The sequence below is a fragment of the Lonchura striata genome, chromosome 2 (assembly GCF_050655825.1).
Source record: "Lonchura striata isolate lonStrDom1 chromosome 2, ASM5065582v1, whole genome shotgun sequence".
Taxonomy (NCBI): Eukaryota; Metazoa; Chordata; class Aves; order Passeriformes; family Estrildidae; genus Lonchura; species Lonchura striata.
Window position 1 is genome coordinate 92,346,484 of NC_140704.1, and position 18,872 is coordinate 92,365,355.

Below are 18,872 nucleotides of genomic sequence, written 5' to 3' on the forward strand. Positions count from 1 at the left end.
GAAAAAGGGCATTGTGAATTTTTCATTGACTACACACATGCACTTTGGGGGCTCAAGAGAAACTTTACAGACAAGTCTTCACAGAACTTGGCCTGGAAAAGGCATAAAGAGGAAATATATGTTTTTTGTGATTTTTTTGTTTTGTTTGTTTGTTTTTTTTGTTTGTTTGTTTGTTTGTTTGTTTGTTTTGTGTGGGAACCCCGGCCTTATTCTGGGTTCCCATGTGGTGGTGAAATTCCTCCTCCAACCTGTGCTTCCAAAGAAAAACTGCGCAGGCTCTTGCTGTACGGTCTCAAGGCAGTTTATTGTTGGTTATCTAAAAGATTGTCTTCTCGGGCTGCGGCTGTTTGGTCAGCGGCCCAGGCAGAGACACACACACACCCTGACATCCTCTCTATCTGCTGTTTTCTTCTCTCCCCCCACCCAGGGCTGCTGCTATCTTTTATATGTTTATAGTTTTCCCCAATACCTACTACCTATATTACAAAGTGCTTTTCTACTCTAAACCAATCTGTGAATGCCAACATCACCAAGAACATGAAGGCAAGGAAGAAGAAGGAGGAAGAAAAGGATCAGCCCACTTTCCTCCATCTTAGAACTTCTGACCCCCAGGTACAAAGTGAAAACACCCCTGTACATGTGCTAAAACCCCCCTGTACAACACTAAAAAAATTTCCCCTCTACTTTGTAACTACTTTTACTATATTATCTAACCCTTTGTGACTGCTTATTCCACCTCCAAAGTTAGTAACTCATTCCATGGCTCAAACTCAAAATCACAGCTGTTTCCAGCTGTCTGCCAGGGTCTAAAATGCTTCTGACCAAGGCCTAGAACCTCTAAAAATGTCTGAGAGACATTTTGAGTTCCCACAGTTTTGTTAGGTTTTTTTTTTGTTTTGTTTTGTTTTGTTTTGTTTTGTTTTTTTGCTTCACTGTGGTTTGGAAGAGAGAACTGATGATCTCTTCATAATGTCAGCTCTTTGAGGAGAAGTTGTGTCTTTGCTAGATGTCCCTATTGAAGGGGTTTCTATTAGACTGAGCACTGCACTATGGTGGGTTTAAACTACGTGGAAAGAACAAAAATGCACGAAGAATCACCAAAGACCTCTTGAAGTAGAAGAACATTTTTCTTATTGGGTTTTAGACCCAGAGTATTTTCTGTAATGCTGAATATCCTATTTGAGGCTCATTTTATTTTACCTTTTTTTATTAATATTTGTAACTACGAATCTCATGCTTATTCTGCGCATATTACTTCTATACCTGAGCATCTGGAAAGTTCCACGCTTGAAAATTTGTAATCTTGTTGACTTTTGTGCCTTTATTAATAAAAAGACCACATCATTTATGAATGCATATAAAGGGAAAAAATAAGATATATTTCTCCTGACATGCAGAAAAACTGCAGCAGCATCTGTTATTTCACTATTTTTTGGCGTTTCTCTATTATGTATGATCTCCTTTAGATAAACTGGGAAAGCATATGTTAAAAGCATAGTAACAGATTAGATATAAGGTGGAAGTATATTTTTTTGATGCTGAAGAATAATAAAGAGGAATAAGATATTTAATGGAATACTAACATGCAAAGCACTTGCAAGAAAGCGTGCTGGAAGCTAATCAGTGCAATTTCTGGATGTTAGCCACAGTAAACTTGGTAAGCATCTCTAGAACACTTTGATCTGAAAGATGATTTGTATTTTCAGAGTCTCTGAGAATAAAAGACTGACTAATCAGAAATGTCCTAGTCATTGTAGGGTAGAAGTTAAGAGTCTTGAAATAGCAAAACAGAAAACCAAAACCACACACACACACACACAAAAAAGTAAATTCTGAGTGTTTGCCAGAAAGTAGCTGTCTTAAGAGAAGTGACTGCCTTGTCAGCTTCTGAGATGTGCCTAATCTCCTGATTCAGAGCTTTTCCAAACTGACAGGAATCTTTTAATAGAAGATTAAACTACTGTCCTTGTGCCTGGTTGAAGAAATCACTTATTCAGAAATTTCAGTCACTCATTCACAGCAATCATCCCTGTTATCATTTCTATATTGTTTTCAGCTATTTTCCTTTAAAGTTTCTTAATCACATTTCCTTGTTCATTAGCAAAAAGCTGATGAGTCTTTTAATTATTTATTCTGACAAATCCAAATGCAATAGCCTGCAGTTGGTTTCCTGCCCTGTGATTGGAGAAAGGAAGCTGTGTTGCCAGGGTCCCATATTTTTAAGTAGCAGAATAGGTGGTAATTAGGTCTGATGTCACAGAAAACCTTGTGGAAAAACTGCCAATAATCTGAAATTTATTCTAACAGAAAAAGGGATATATTTATTCTGACAGAAAAAGGGGAAAATAGCTGTGATTTATTTTTATTTTGTTCAACAAAATTATCTGTACTGTGTATTATATAAATCCAGTGCTTACTTCATCTCCCTCCTAGGAGTAAGAATGGAAGGAAGAGAAAATAAAAGCCAGAACAAATCTCTGAGAATAAAAGTAATAACACATGATAAGCCTTTTGTAAGACTTACAATTCAGAGAAATCATCGATACTTCACCTCAAGAACATGATAGGAAGGACTCAAGAGCCCTGACTTCTTCTCAGTTTAGGGTTTTTATTCCCTACAGCTGCATTATCTCATTAAGGTGAACTGCATCTAGTTGCTCCTAAAAATTATTTTAAAATTAGGAACAATTTATGCATTCTGTAATTTGGATCAGAATTAATCCTATGTCTAAAATACATCAGATGAAGCCTATCTAGTATCATCCATGGTATTTATGTGTGTAGGAACACACACAGCACATGGAATGCTCACAGTCCACAAACTGCACTCATTAGTAACTTCGTGGTAAATTTCTGAGCAGAAGAGATTGACAAAGCAAGTTTCTACTTACTTTTGTGTACACATCTCCTTGACACAATATAGTAGCAAACCTGTGGAGATGTTGTTACACCTCATATTGCTGATTGTATGCTCACACACTACAGCATTCTGACAGGTCAGCACCATCTCAGACTTGCCATCCCAACTTATACCTCAGACTAGGTATTGTTATGGAAAGTTATACTGTTCAAGTATGGAAAATTTAGAGTGCCACTGCACTGGATAAGCCACTGATAAATTTATAATGTCAGCTTTTCTGTAGGAATTGCATTTATGCATATCCCTCTTCACAGAGACTGTGGGACAGTTAAGTCATATGGAAGAGAAGGAGAAGTTATGCCACACTTGCAAGAGGGCACAAACTGTGTGCATTCAAACTATTCACAATTGTCATCATGGTGTAGGAAATCCACTGCTTGTCTTGCCTGCTGATAACATCTTGTATTTGCATTACCTCTGCCTTGTTAGCTGCTTGTTCTGTGCAAAATAGAATAAGATTTTTTTTCCAGTGGAATTTTATCTAATCAGATAAGTCTGAGATATACAGATGTCCAATAAATATTCAATAAAGAATGAGTCTGAGTTAGCATGGTCCTGGTTTTGCATTGCATAATGGTACACACGTAATGGCATATTTTCTACTCTCCAAAAGACCCAGGATTTCAGCAGCCCAAATGTTCAAATGTTAGTTCTTCCTGAAAGGGCTGTAGACAAATAGGCATATGTCAACACCTATAAAAGATTTTGAATAAAGAGATTAAGATAAAGCAGAGACTGGAAAGGAGCCTCTAGAATGAAAGATTTAAGTCTTAAGGTTTTCAGGCTTTACTCAGAAATCCCTGTGATCTGCATTCAAACATATTTTTTGTCTCTCTTATTATGAGAAGCTAAATACTGGAGATAAGGAAGAAGAGAAATATAAAACAAATACACAGTTATTGTTCTAATGCAGTGTGAAAAAGCTACAGAAATTGAGGCTTAAGGGCAACAAATTCTCTATCACTCCAGTAAATCCAAGCTCATATATATGTTTGGATAAGAGAAAGGTCACTGTGATTCACTATGCATCAGCACCATGCAATAGATAGCAATGAGGCAGAGAAATAATGAGTTGAAATCTCAGCAAACCAATCAGCAGGGAGTGAGACCATGATGTAGCCACCTTCTACTGTACCCCAAATGAGACAGATCACCAGGCAGGACCAGTGAGACAATGTGCTAATGAAGCCATGGAACTTGAAAATCCTGTCAAACATTTGGAGTCCTTCCTTTACTTCCTCCAAGAAGTGTAAAATAGGATTAATTTCTGAGCTTTTTTTTCTCTTTTTTGTATAGAATTGGATGTATGTATCTGTCACCTATTTAGTGTTAGTCTTCCCACTAAAAAACCTCTTAAGGATGTACTTGGTAATGGTAATTTTTGGTGAATTTGAGTGTTTCAGCTTAAACCACATTAAACAATGTATTCTAACCACTGCTATTCTTTAGTACTCCTGTTTTAAGCAAAATGCTGCAAACATGAAAATGAAATATTCTTAAGATGATCCAGCTCCCTGCCCCCAAAGTGTAACCTCGAAATATTAAAAATAGAATACAAGAAAAGAAAATGAAGAGAAGAAAATATAATCAATCAGCTTGGTAGAACATCTAGATTTATAAAAAAAATATTAAATATACCCACTCCTGGTGAGTTTTTCCCCTAAATTAGGATAATAGTTGCCCTAAGTAAGACCAAATCTAGCTACTGCCTGTTTCCCAGAGTGAGGAGTAACAGATGCCTAGAGGACAAAAAAATTATGAAAAAGGTATGTAATTTCTCATCAGATACAATGAAGTAAAAAAAAAAAAAAAATATATATATATATATATATATTACAAAAAAATCTCAAGATATGAAAATGTCCTTATGGGTTGGCTAACAGCAACCAAACAGAACTAAAAATCTAAACAGTTTTTAAAACAGAACTAAGGGTAGAAAAGCCACTCGGGGAATTTGAACATTACAATTAATACATTAACATTCCCTAGGTGTCAACAGAGAAGAGCTCCTCTGATGTAAGAGAACTGCAATATTGCCCATAACTGTTACCAAAATATCACTCATTTATTTCAAAATAAACCACTGTAAATGGCTTACCAGCCAATTCATAAAAATATCTATCCCATGGAAAAGGCATAAGGCATGGACAGATTGCAAACCCCTCTTTCACTCTGACTCACATGGCCAGTTCAATCAACTTGATCTATAAAACACGTGTAATAAAGATCAGTTTGGGGAACATAAAGTTTCTGTTTCTACAGCTAAGGTAACTGCATTTGAGAGCAAGAAGAGTAAAATCTGTGTCCCCAGATGTTATTGGTGCTTCTGAAAAAATAATGCAGGCTTCTTTCTAAAGTTAAGATGTAACAAAAAGAATCACATAAAAAGAAAATTTCAGTTATGAAATGGGTTTTTTTCCCTGAAAAGTACATAATATGGTTTGAAAGTACATAATCAACTGGCAAGAATCCATATCACAAGATCAGTGTCCAGACCAAAACTTTAGATGGAGTCCTGCAATTTAATGATGTACTTTCTGTGTGTCCAACACAGAGAGCCATGTTACACTCACAACACAACTAAATCCATGCAGAATTCAATGGGTAATAGGGGGACCTTTTACTCTCTCAACACTAATTCTTTGCATAATAGCTTCAATCCTTTTATTCTCCTCCTTCTCCCACACCATCTCAATAGTTTAAGAATGTGGGAAGCAACTGCTTAATCCTCTATTCAGAATGTTATACTGAAACCAAACATGAAACACATAGTCGGTGTTTATCTTAATGAACAGAAGGCTCTTTGATGCCCCATCTCCCACTTCTTTAGAGCAGCTAATTCAAGCTCTGTTTTCACACAGTGAGGGGAGTTCGAAGTCTCTATTCTAAATAAAATGAGCAGTGCACTGTGAAAGAAGCAGCTCCTAATTTTCAAACATCACAATGAAGAATACTTTGCCTTTTAAAAAAAATTTTGGGAGTTTCATGAAAGCAGGGAAGTAGTACATGCCAGCTGTCTGATTCACTTTTAGTATAAATATTTTAATTACAGGTACAATTCTACTTCAGTTAACTGCTTCTTAGACTAATAGCTATCTAAGAATTCAAGTAAGCTACATTTAATTTACTGTTTGCTATTAAGAGTTTTCTTTTTTGAGCCAGGGGAGGGTATTTTTGTCCATCCTTTCTTTTCTTCCATGCTCCCATGCCGTACTCTCAGCAGAGGAAATAATTTCAAGATGACTTTTCAAACTATAAAACCAGCAAGATAAAAGATGACTGGAGAGTCTTTCTCAAAAAGGCAGAGTGCTTTGCACACCTCATGGAAGCAGCATTCAAACTGCACCTCCAGAGTACACCTCCAGACATAAGCCCACAGAGAACAGCAGAATCATCCCTAAAATATGTATTTATGTGATACTCACATTTTACCTCTAAAGGCTTTATCTCCCAAGGTTTTTCTCAGTCCAGCAGAACAACTTCTGCTTATGATTCTGTCATCTTAAGGACAAAATGCAAGAGAAGCTTGTACTATAAAAGCACATGAATTCTCCTGGCAGCTGTTAGAAACCTGAGTGTTACATCCAGTCCTGCTTTCTGCTTTATTATGAAATGTCTCTGTCCTTTGTTTAATGGAGCCTACTGCACACAATTCCTTGAAGTCAGCATGTGGAAGCTTAACTGCTGCTTGTTCCCTGGAATTTTTAACTCTCCACAATTAGTCTGCTAATATAAGGCAGAGCATAAAGCTCTTTCTTTATCTCACAGTTATATCAAGGGAATTTAGAAAATGTAAGATGAGGCATTAAGTCTTAAGTTTTCAAGCCAGTAAGACTAATCTGAACTTGATTTTGCAAGAACACTTATTTATTAATTTTTAACTTACTTATTCAAGTCAGGAGCAACTTTCTAATCACTGTAACATAGCTGGAGGAGAATCTTTGTCATCTGCTCAGCTGAACTGATACTATTATCAGATCTGCAGTTAAGTCAAATTCCTCCAAAAAAATAACTTTTCTACAAGACCCACCCACCAGTGCTACTTGACAGTATCATGATTTTCTAACATCTCCACAGTTTTATGGGTTGTTTGTTTTCATTTTCCCCTGAGGGGAGGTGCAGACCAGTGGATATCAACAACTTGCACCAAAAATAGACTGAATATTAAGAGAAATCCAGATGTTTGGGGCGGGGGTGGGGGGGTGGGGTGGTGGGAGGAAATTTTTTCCTCACCATCAAGAGGATCCTTTAAAATATTCTGAAAACCCTGACAGCTTCCTTCTTTCCTTCCTAAGATGACAGATCCCAGTCTAAAGCCTTGCTAGGATATAAATCAGTTCTGCTTCAAAGCTCACCCTGCCTGCATTAGGTGAAGAAGAATGGCTAATGCTCTGCACAGAACTCACACCTCACTACCCCTTACTTTGACTCTACCTTCCAATAGGCTTTGTATTAGCAAAAAAAATTTAGCATAACATTTTTGGACTCTCTCTGTTAGTGAAATACTTTGGTGTCCACTGCAGCATATTGATTTGCAGTACAGTTTTTTCTTTACTTGTAATTTTGGTAGGACACCATTCTTCTTTTTATCTGACCATCGCTGAACCAAGGCTTTTCCTGCTAGTGTATGAAGTAATGGGATGCTCCATCTATGCTCTTGTGCAGCCTTTGCATCCTTCTCTTTTTAAGGCTCCACAGAACTTTCCCATCACAGCAATACAGTAAATACCACATGTTCATTTAATTAAACCAAGAATCACAATACGCTGAAAGAAAAGTTTCCAGAGAATAAATCTTAAGGCATGATGCTTTAAGATACTTTAAGTTATGGAACAAGAAAAAAAAATCAATTTCCCCATGTCCTATTTGTATCATTCAGGAATAAGAAGTTAGTAAAATAATTTCTATCCTTTTTTATTAAAAGAACAATATTTTTCATAGTGAAATTTTGGATTTATTGATACTAACAACATTTTAATAGCCTTAAAGGATGCTTTGCCATTTGTTTTGCATTCTGAGACTAGGTCTCTCCTGGTACTGTAATAATAGTAATAGTAATAGTAATAGTAATAGTAATAGTAATAGTAATAATAATAATAATAATAATAATAATAATAATAATAATAACAACAACAACAATAATAATAGCTACCACGGAAGGAAGGGTGTCATTAATGAAACAGTGGTAATAAAGCAAATACAATGAATTATGAAAACTGCCTTGAATTTTCTCTGATTTGATGTCTTAATTGTTAGGAAGCATGTAGTCAATATAAAGAAGTGCTCTGATTTCTGGAATGTCATGCTAAACTGAATCATGCCAGGGCTTCTCCCAGGCTTTTTAACCAGGCTAATGTTGTTTTAACAATTATCTACACTAACACCACAAAAGAGACCTATAGCTAACGTATAATCTGCCCTGAGGTCACAGAATGAAGTCTGCTTTACATCAGTCACTGTTCTTTGGAGAACCAAAATGTGACCCACTGACACACCTTCCCTCCTGTGGCTGTCTTTTCTGACTGGACACAGCAGGCTCAGACCTCTTGAAGTTCATTGTTGAGTTTGTGAGATGTGTGAACACGCAAAACATTCTACAGATAGTGAAAGGAAAAACTGTGAGCAAAAAGTGAAAGTGGCTACTTGGCACAGTGCTACACACTCTCAACACCCAGGTTCAGCAATGATGTTATAGTTCCAGCCTCACTTCTCAAGAGTTCATGCAATAAAAGTGAGATGACAGTACTTCTTAGAGTATAGCCATTGCTGGGGGATGCTCAGCAATCACTCCTGTAAAAGAGCATCAGGTTTTTTTATAAGAAGAATGTCCTGCAGTGTTGGCTGTCATAAATTAACTTCTGGGAGGTTTTTATTACACTGCTCATTCCTTTAAGCTTCTGAAACCCACTGCACCTAGAAGGTTGTGTGGTCTCTGTCAAGGGGACGATGAGCAATAAGAAAGTGTGCTGGATTAAGACTGAATGTAATTTTATAAGCATGGAATAGGTATTTTACTCAATTGTAAACTCAATGAGCTTACAGATCTACTAAACAGAAGACTAGAAGAGAAATCTAAGGTAGAAAATGTTGATATAAAATAAATTATTACAGGTTTTGCTTCCTTATAAAGACTGTAGGTAGTGTGCTTCTGAAAAAAATCAGCATTCTTGGCCTTACATCAGCTTCAATAAACTGTAATGCCATAAATCAGTCAAAATCCATACTTCAGATTCAGTCTAGAAGAGTTGAAGTATTGAAGACATGAGCAATTCTTACGTGCACCACTTGCTGTCTCATGCTGTAAATCAAACTCCATGGTGATCTCGGGAGCTGCTTCTGAAGACAGATTTGGGCAAGGTTAAAAGAAAACACTGATGTGGGCAAGGCACCAGTGAAGGATGAGTGCTGCCAACACAGAGGGAGCCACTGACAGGGAAAAGAAGAAAGGCAGCAAGTACTGAGGAAGCCCTGGCCTTTTCTCATGGCAACCCACTACATTATGAGCTCTACAGAGGGAAGGGAAAAGGAGTAGGGGCTGCTGCAGCTCTCAGATGAGGGACTTCGAAGTTACAGTGTAAACAAATAGCTTGAAAAAAAACCCATTTTCCTCATCATTTCAGTTTCAGGTATTTTTTACACAGCAAAGCTTTAGAAATGAAGGTCCAGCTCAAGGCACTGTTCACAAAGTTCCATTTTTAGGTAACAAGGAAAAGGCAAAACAGAAAAGTTTTCCTTCCTGTGAGGTAGGAATGAAGCCACAACACTCATGAGATGTGGAGGGGCCCAGATTCACTTGTCTTCCCTTGAGGGGCTTCACACTCTAGTTTGTCATCACACATAACAAGAAATCGTATCTTTTACTTCCCTGGTTTCTTTGGCCCTCTCAATTTTTGGAATGCTTTTTCTTAGATCCACCAAAATGGTAACAGTAGCTCCTGCTCTTCAGATTGTTCTATGAGATTCATATGTAAAAGATGTTAAAGAAGACTAGTAGGGTGAGTGAAGGAAAACAACAGAAACAACAGTTCTTGTACTTTTTTTTTTTGTGTTACTTAGTATTACCTACCATGCATTTCTTTCTTTTATGGAGTATATTTTACAAAGATACCTACAATGCCTTTATTTGCAAATGGAAATATTCAAGAGAGAATCAATTTAAGGAAATAAGACACAGATAATCCGTATTACTTTACTTTTCATTCTTTCCCCACCAAGTGCAGTCTTGCTATTGTAAATGAAAAATACGACCACAAAAAGAACTTCTTATTTAAAGCATCATGAAAAGAAAGCCCTCAGAAATTACTCACATTGTATATGGCCATTATGCCTGACAGGCACCGAGTGCTACTACTGTTGGCAAAGAAAGTTGGCACACTCTTAGCTCCATGACCTTTGGCTACACAGAGGTGCTGCACAACATGAGTTATGCAAATGCCATACCCACAGCAAAGGTTCTCTTTTCATAACTTAGCCTTGAACTACAAAACTTGTTGATGAAATATGTTCATCTCTTTCTTTTTTTTTATTTTTTTCCCTTCTTGAAAGATGCTTAACTCAATACATGACATAACTTGAAGGGCTGCAATGGCACACAAGACACCCTTGTAGATAATGGTTTGGAGTCTCTAGCTGACCACTCAGGAGCCCTGGCTTGCAGTTGAAATGACTTACACCTATTAAAGATAATTTAGTTTATTTCATTTATCAAATGCAACAGATATTCTTATCTGAATTGAACTAACCTGAGGCCAGAGAGGTTGAGTCAATAAAATATTAGAGAGGTTGAGTCAAGAGAAGTATTAGAAGCTGTCCAAGCTTCATCACACCTTTGGTGGTCTTACATATCTAGGTGATAGTCCTACAGGAATTACATCATCCTGGTGAAGTACTTTGCAGGAGAGAGAAGACACTTAATTCGAAGCTGTAGCAAACTTTAGACCAATTAGGAGTGGAGTGATTAATCAAACTGTTCAAACATTTGTCTGCAAACCCAACAGGAAAACTTGTAGAACTAAGAGGTGTGAATTTAAATGCATGACAATGCATTTAAAGTCTGTACATACCAAACATTAGTGTAGCTGGCATTTCATGCAGAAGTGGTATGTTCATTTACCTCTCTGAAACCCTTCTGCCTTCTTGGATATGTTAGGATAAAGGGGAAACAATATGCAAACAATCAGCCCTGTTTCCTTTCAAAAGAGCAATAACAGTTTTGCAGGTTCCCATCTGCAAAAATCTTTTACTAGTACTCTAGCATTTTTCCATTAAACTCCTCAATAATTTTTAAGAGTTCAAGAACATCTTCAATGTTTATTATAAATGGTTTGAATTTATTGATCAGTTTTCAACAGCAAAATTCTACTAAATTGGTGAGACCAAAAGGCAACTGCAAGGACATCAACCTTAGTGTGTTGTTCTATTCTAGGGTGACCAAAAGTGACAGATGATATTACCAGATGATATCAGACAGCTTGGACTGTGATATGGCTTCTCAACCATTTTCCCCTTCACTTTAATACCTGTTGTAACTCTCACCAGAGAGCTTTCTCAAAGGAGAAGACATCAATACAAACTATGAAGGGAGGTCAGAAGATGCAGGATGAGCTGGCTTTTCATGGCAATGGCAGGCAGTGAACTTGAACTCCCCAGGAGAGACGAAACAGTAGTGACAGCTACACAGCAAGTCCCCCTCCAGCAAGCTGCTGAAAGTTCAGCAGTTTGGAATGGTCTGGGAGGTTTTTTTACACTGGTGTAGCAATTTTCCTTTTTCTTGTCTTCTCACATTCTTTGACAACCATGCTCTCCAGAGTATGAGGAAGCTTATGTGACATAGCCCTTGCTCCCAAGTCCTTGTAATAATATTGTGTTCTGTCCATTTTTCTTAATTTCTTCCTAGTTATGCTGATATCAAAAATTCCACACAGTGTTGAGAAGTGATAGAAAAGCCTAAATTTTGATCTAAAGAGAAACTCTCTAATTTCCCAGAGAGTTCTACTCTCTTACATGCCATCTGCAGATAGAAGTTTCACAGGATTAAAGCACCCCTTGTAGAGCTGGAGAACAAAGAAATAAATTGTTAAGTAAAGAAATGCTACCTCAAGCACTTCTTTCCTTCTGTATCTCTGAACATGCAAGAAATAAATTGATTAACATCCTGAAGATGAATCATGGAATTTTTAGGATCAGTAGAAGCTGTGTTGAAACATTTCACCTATCTTAGACACAGAACAGAAAAGGAAAAAGGAAAGTACTATAAATTGAAGGATCAAAAAAATTAGTTTTATGGTCCTGTAGAGACCTGACTAACCTGTAAGGTCAGACTAATCAATCAATCAAAATAATAAAAACCTTTCTTTTTGAGGCCTTGATAACGTGAGTCCTGCCAAACGCACTCATTACAGCTCTTCCCCTTTTTCTTTCTTTATCAGAATGATGCTGTCAAGTTCAGTATGTGATCTAACAGAAAAGCTTAGATCCTTCTTTATCAGAGGAGATAACAAGAAGTGCTGGCAACAAGACAGCATGTTGAATATTTCTGCCTAAAAGCTGAACCTTGAAGGCTCACTTTGTTCAACAGTCAGAGACAGCAACTGTAATCTTTATTTTCTTCTGCAACTCCCAAGCTTTGACTTAAGTCATACCACACTTGTAACATATGATGAGCTCTATTACAAAGGATTAATTTGTTTCCCACATCTCATACAGTTCTGCCCCTCCCCCCCCCCCCCCACCCGCCGCATTTCCACAGCTCTTTATAGATAATATTCACTGAACTTGGGTATGTGTGATTTGTTTGTCATTTTATCTGAAAATATTCTGTAAGACAGAATTTAAACACATCACTATACTGCTCAGCTATTTTGGCTTTTTGGCTATGCTGTATTACTTTTCTGCAGACTGTGTCTCTTCATCTCTAGGCAGGGAAGAGATGAAGGAGTATGTTAGGGGCATCAGACACTTTAATGTCAGCTGCTTGTAAGCCAGGTTAGTCAGTAATGTATTCAGAACCTATTAAAGCTGACAGGATCCTCCACAGCTGTAAAGCTCTCCTGCAGTAACCAGCAAGAACATTTTTCCATATCCTCTGTGATGCTGAGATGCAGATCCATCCTTCAAAGTGTTTTGAAATTCTTCCATGCTAACGAAATGCACCCCATTGGACTTCATCTCTTTAGTTTTCATATTTCATTTGCAGCAGAGACAGTGAGTATTTGACCCAAAGACAGAGGCCTGTCTGGATTAGCCTGTTTCACACAGCTGCTTGTTGAGCTGACATTTATTCAAAACTCTTCCCATCAGAAGAGAATGATCTATTCCTGCCACAAAATGGCAAAATGCCGAGAGACAGATTTTGAGAATTTCTGCTTCCATGAACAGGAAGATATTACCAAGACTAATTTATGAAAAGGAGAGCAAAATATATCTTTAAAAGCACTTAACACAGCCATAAAAATATATTGCTTTTAAATGCCTATGATGTTATTCAAATAATGAATTGGTATCACTACTCTGAACTTAAAAATTCCAATTTATAAGATTCTCAGACTCTATTTTACACCCTTCTTATTCCCATGCTCCTCCTTTGACTCACCTCCAGCTCTTCTAAATTATTTAAGAAAATCATGAACTTCATCAGAACGTGTTGCCACAGGACACCTGTGCTAGGAGCAGGACCTGGGATCTGTTGCCAGGGCTTGGAGATGCCCAGAGATCACTAGGACACCTCAGGACAGTCACCCTGGTCCTGGGGGGATTGAAGGAGCACAGAACCCTGGGGTGCCCAGCTCCCAGGAGAGCACCTTCCTATCTCAGGAGGCAGCATTTGTCAGAGGATGCCAAAGAAAGCCACGGAGATTCTTTTGGAGAACACCAACTCCCAGCCTGCTGAGGGGCTGCCAAGCCTTCAGAGGAGGCACCAGGAGAAGGATGGGGCAAGAGGGAGAGCCTGGTAGTGGGATGGGGCCACACTGAGCTCCCTGGATGCTCAGGCCAGGCATGCCAGCACTGGGGGACCCACTGTGCCAAGGCAGCCACTTTCATCCCACGCCTCTTCCTCCTCTTCCTGCGCACAGGCCATGGGCAGCAACATGCAGTTGCTCAGGACAACCATGGCCAGGCATCATTGTCCCTAAGGGGACAGGCTGCCACTGCTCCCAAATACAAAAACTTGCAGGTACCTAGGCTGAGACAAAGCACAGTTTTAGATTTCAGAAAGTATTTTTATTATCTCTAAGCAGGTGACAGCCACTGCAGGTATAAGAACTATCTTCCTTTCTTGACTCCAGCCTTCAGTCTTTAAATTTCCTAAGCTTTGAAATGAAGATCTTCTTAATACCAGAGAAAGAAGCTTTGCATATGAAACGAATTATTAAACTCACATGAGATGCATCCATTTTGGAGATGAGGGATTGCATGAAAGAGTGACACACTGTGATCTTTTCCTTCTTGTCACTTTCATATTAAAACAAACGCTTTATCATTATTGGGACCAGTTTGTCCAAGGTCACTCAATTGTTCAGCATTTACAAGCTGGCAGCTCATCACAGGCAGAAGCAGCACATATAATCATTATTGATGCTGGCAGTCTCCACCCTCGCTAATACTGTTCTGTCAGCCGGTCCCTGGCTTGTCGCAGGCAAATGGAATTATTCTTTGAGCTGTGCCTCAGATCTGCAGTTCAAGGGAGCTGTTTGATGCTAGACCACAATTAAGTACCAAATGGTGTCATGCCTATTTGCAGAACCTGCCAGGTCAACAGCTACTGTTTAATTAGGCTCAACTCCTCCCATCCGCAGCTCAACATGAATGCCATGCCATGTGGTGGGCATCTCTGAGGGAAGGTACCTCACCTCCTCCCACGTGTGAAATGGCTGAAGAGCTGCTTTCTAGATGCCATTGTAGCCCCCCGAGGGGGCTCTCCCTTGGATGGCACTGATCCCATCTTCCAGCTTTGGGTGAGTGACTCCATTACTCAGCTCCCACTGGTACTGTGACACAAAAATATACGAGCCATAGGAATTCCTGGCTCTAGAGCCTTGCAGAAAATTCCCTCTGTTCTGTAAACTTCAAATTTTCCCTCATTTTATTAATCCTCTTCAAAATTTGTATTTGTAACTGCAAATGCTGAAATTTGACACTACGTAAATGACAAATGAAACCAGGTATATTTGAGTTTTCAGCCTAAAACTTTAAAGCATGATCTTTTTGGAGATGACAAATAATTCTGTTTAAAATTCCTGAGATAAATGATTTAATAATACTTTTTTTAAATTACTGAATGTTCTTTTAGTTTATGTGTTTAGTTTATGTGTTATTTAGCTCACTAAATATACAGAAGCAGCAAGTACACCTGGAATGCGACACAGATGATATAGAGATAGAACAAAATATATATTGCTGAACTTGTTTGTTTGCTAGGAACTGCTGTTCCATCAAAAAAAAAAAAATAATCCCATGAAGTCCACTTCCTAAGGTTAGTAGAACACAGAAAAGCCATCAATGACTAAAATGTTATAGCTATGCTTCGGTACCTTGACAATTCAAAATTAGCATTGATCTAAACCACTGCTTGCTAAGAACCAATACATAAAACATATCTCTGTAAATATTTTTTTGCTGAGGGAAACACTAAAATCTAATAACAGAGATGAAAGTACTTGTTTTGTGAAGATCTGCTGGACTTCTGTTAGCAAGACACTTTTTAAAAAGAAATAATTTGGGAAAGGGACATAAGAATATTTATGTAAATGTATCTAAGAAATTTTGAGTTTGATGGAAAAACAGATGTGTATTGCAGACAAAGTTTCAGTAAGTTTGCTCTAAAATTAATATATTCTACTTAAAGAAATTACTACATCAGCACTAGCCTCTTAAATTGCTTGAAAATAAAAACTTCATTAATACCTCAATCCTGGCAGCAATAAACATCATTAATAGCTATATGCCTGTAAGAGACTACTTAGAGAAAAACCTAATAAAGTCAAAGCTATTTGGCTACTTTGCAGTTACTGTGAAAGTCCAAATAGTTTAAGAGAGATTTTTTCCTTTTTAGAGGCTGGAAGCATTTCATGCTTACCTATGGGATTCTATATCCAGTTCATATTTCTCTTCTAATTGCTAGGATATGGTTACAAATGTACTAGAAAAGCTTTTATTTTCTGTTAAATCCATGATATCTTTTTCAGGAATGGCTAAACCCTAAATATTTAAGATTAGTTTCAATAATAATTTTTTACTACTCCCATAAAGAGCTTACAGGCTCCATCTTCTTCCCTTGCTACCATTTCAATAGATTGTAGCTACACCATTCCCATAGGTGTAGCATAGATTGATTCTTCTCTGGATGGTACAATGATTTAATGAACTGCAAGAATAATCCACTTCCTGTTTCTGTGCTCATGGAAATAAATGAGAAATTTTGGTAGTGATTTAAATTATTCCTGAAGCAGATACATATTCTACATATCCAAATGCCCATTATTACCCAGTTGCTGATGTTCTTGTCCAGCTTTTCAGAAATACTCCCCAGCACAGTTAGGATTAGTGACTGCAAAAATTTGGTTTTAACCTGACAAGAAAAATTCAATTTCAGGTAAAAAAAGGAGATTTCAAGGCTCACCTTCTTCAAGCTCAGGAGTGGTTCATCCCAGCAAGCAGGAAACATAGTTAAGGCAGCAGACTTTCGTGGATGAACAAGGTGCTCCCCACTAAACTAAAGCACAAGAAGTAGAAAACAGGGCCAGGTGACCCAGGAGGAACATAGAGCCATAGTCCCAACATACATGAATGCAATTAGGAATATGGTAAGGAATGTAACTGCTAGCAAGAAGGATTTCTATAAGCAGAAGCCTCATTGAGAAAGGACACAGAAAAGGTTAAAGGTCTCAACATCTTCTGTGACTCATTTTTTACTGGTGAGCCTTGCCTTTGGGAATCTCTGGCCCTCAGCTCAGAGGAAAAGCCTAGTCCAAGGACAACTTACCATCAGTGGAACAGGATCGTGTTATGGAACCCTTAAAATAAACTGGGCATAAACAACTTCATGGGCCCTGTTGGGATGTTCCCACAAGTGCCAACAGAGCTGGTTGCTGTTGCTTGCAAGGCCAGACCTGATAATCTTTGAAAGATCATGGTGACTGAAAGAATTTCCCCAAGACTGGGACTGGAAGAAAGCAAATGTCATTCCTATTCTCAAGAAGGGCAAGAAAGAAGATTTCAGGGAATTACAGGCAGTCAGCCTCACCTCAGTCCCAGGGAAAGTGATAGAGCAAATGAATCCAGAAATTGTTTTCATACACAAAGGATAAGAAGGTGGTCATGAATAGTCAGCAAGGATTTACAAAGAGTAAAACACGCTTAACCAACCTCATAGCCTTCTTTAATGAGATGACTAGTTTGGCAAATAAGGGAAGAACAGTGGATGCCGCTTATCTTGCCTTTATTAATTTTTTTTGTACTCTCTCCCATAAAATCCTCACAATCTGATGATGTATAGGTTAGAGAAGTGGACAATGAAGTGGAACTGAAAAATGGCTTAACTTCCAGTCTTAGAGAGTAGTGATCAGTGGTACAAAGTCCACCCCAGGTGTTGATACTGACTCATTTGCCATCAAAAAACTTTATTAATGACTTGGACATTGGGGCAGCATGCACACTCAACAAACTTCCAAATGATACAACTAATAATTGCACTGCCAACCAGAGGGATCTCGACAAGCTGGGGAATTATGAAGAGGAATCCATGAAAATCAACAAAGACAAATTTAAAGTCCTGCATTTGGGTAGGAACAAATGCAGGCACCAGCATTGGTCAGGGCCTGACTGGCTGGAAAGCAGCTTTGTTAGAAAGGGGTCTGGGTGTCCTAGTGGACAACAAGGTGATCACCTCATGGCAAAGGAGGTTAATGGTATCCTGGGCTGCATTAATTGAGGTTATTCAGTACTGGTGAGGTCATCTCTGAAGTTCTGTGTCTAGTCCTGAGTTCCACAGTCCAAGATGTAGTGGAGTGAGTCTAGTGAAGGATTACAAATGTGAATAATAGACTAGACCATCTCTAATATGAGGAGAAGCTGAGAGAGATGGAACTGCTCAGTGTGGAGAACGGATATTTCAGGTGGGGATCTTTTTGATGTGCATAAATACCCAAAGGGAAGGTTGTAAAGATGAAGCCAGGCTCTTCTCAGAGGTACCCAATGACAGGACAAAAGGCAATGGACACAAACTGAAAAAGAGGACATTCCACATAAACATCAGAAAAACCTTTCCAGAAAGCCTTCAGCTTTGAACTGGGAGAGCTCTTTTTCTTCATTCAATTGAGTAAAACATTAAGTCCCTCTGTGGGCCTAGAAGAGACATATGGACTCATTCAAGCAAAAAAGCCTGCCTATTTATGCTGCTAGTTTAGTTTTTCAATGATATATTCATTCTTCTCTTACACAGACACAGTGACTAACAGTTTTAATAATCTGTGACTTGATTATGACTCTCTTCATTGTATTATAAAATTCAGTCTCTTTGAAGGAAAAGCAGGGTTTCTACACAACTGTTCAAGAAATGAAATTCCTGTTAGATATGATATTTTAACATATTAAAAAGTAATTTTGATTTGAATTGTAAATATAAAGTGATGAAATTCATGTAAAGTGAAAATTTTCAAAAATCACTTCAAAGTTAATGCCCATGAACAAATATCTCAGTATTTTATAAACAGGTTTTAAGGAAGTAATTGCTGGAGTTGCTGAAGATGTAGAAATCACTTTCCTAGAGAAGTGTCTTTCCACCAAGTACCATCTGAGTGAAGTAACTGAAAAACTCAGCATGCTGGTTAGTTCTGACTACTGAAAAGTTCAAAAGCTAAAAAACTCCACATCTCATTATTATTTGACAGCATTTAACAAGATGTAAAAAAACTAGTATCTTTAAAAATACAAGAAAACCTATAACAAAACATTT

General features: G+C 38.0%; 1 protein-coding gene across 7 annotated transcripts in view; it reads right to left on the reverse strand.

Moving 5' to 3' along the window:
• The window catches only part of MOCOS (molybdenum cofactor sulfurase), a 213,383-nt gene that overhangs the window by 53,463 nt on the left and 141,048 nt on the right, over window positions 1–18,872 (reverse strand). The window lies entirely within an intron of this gene.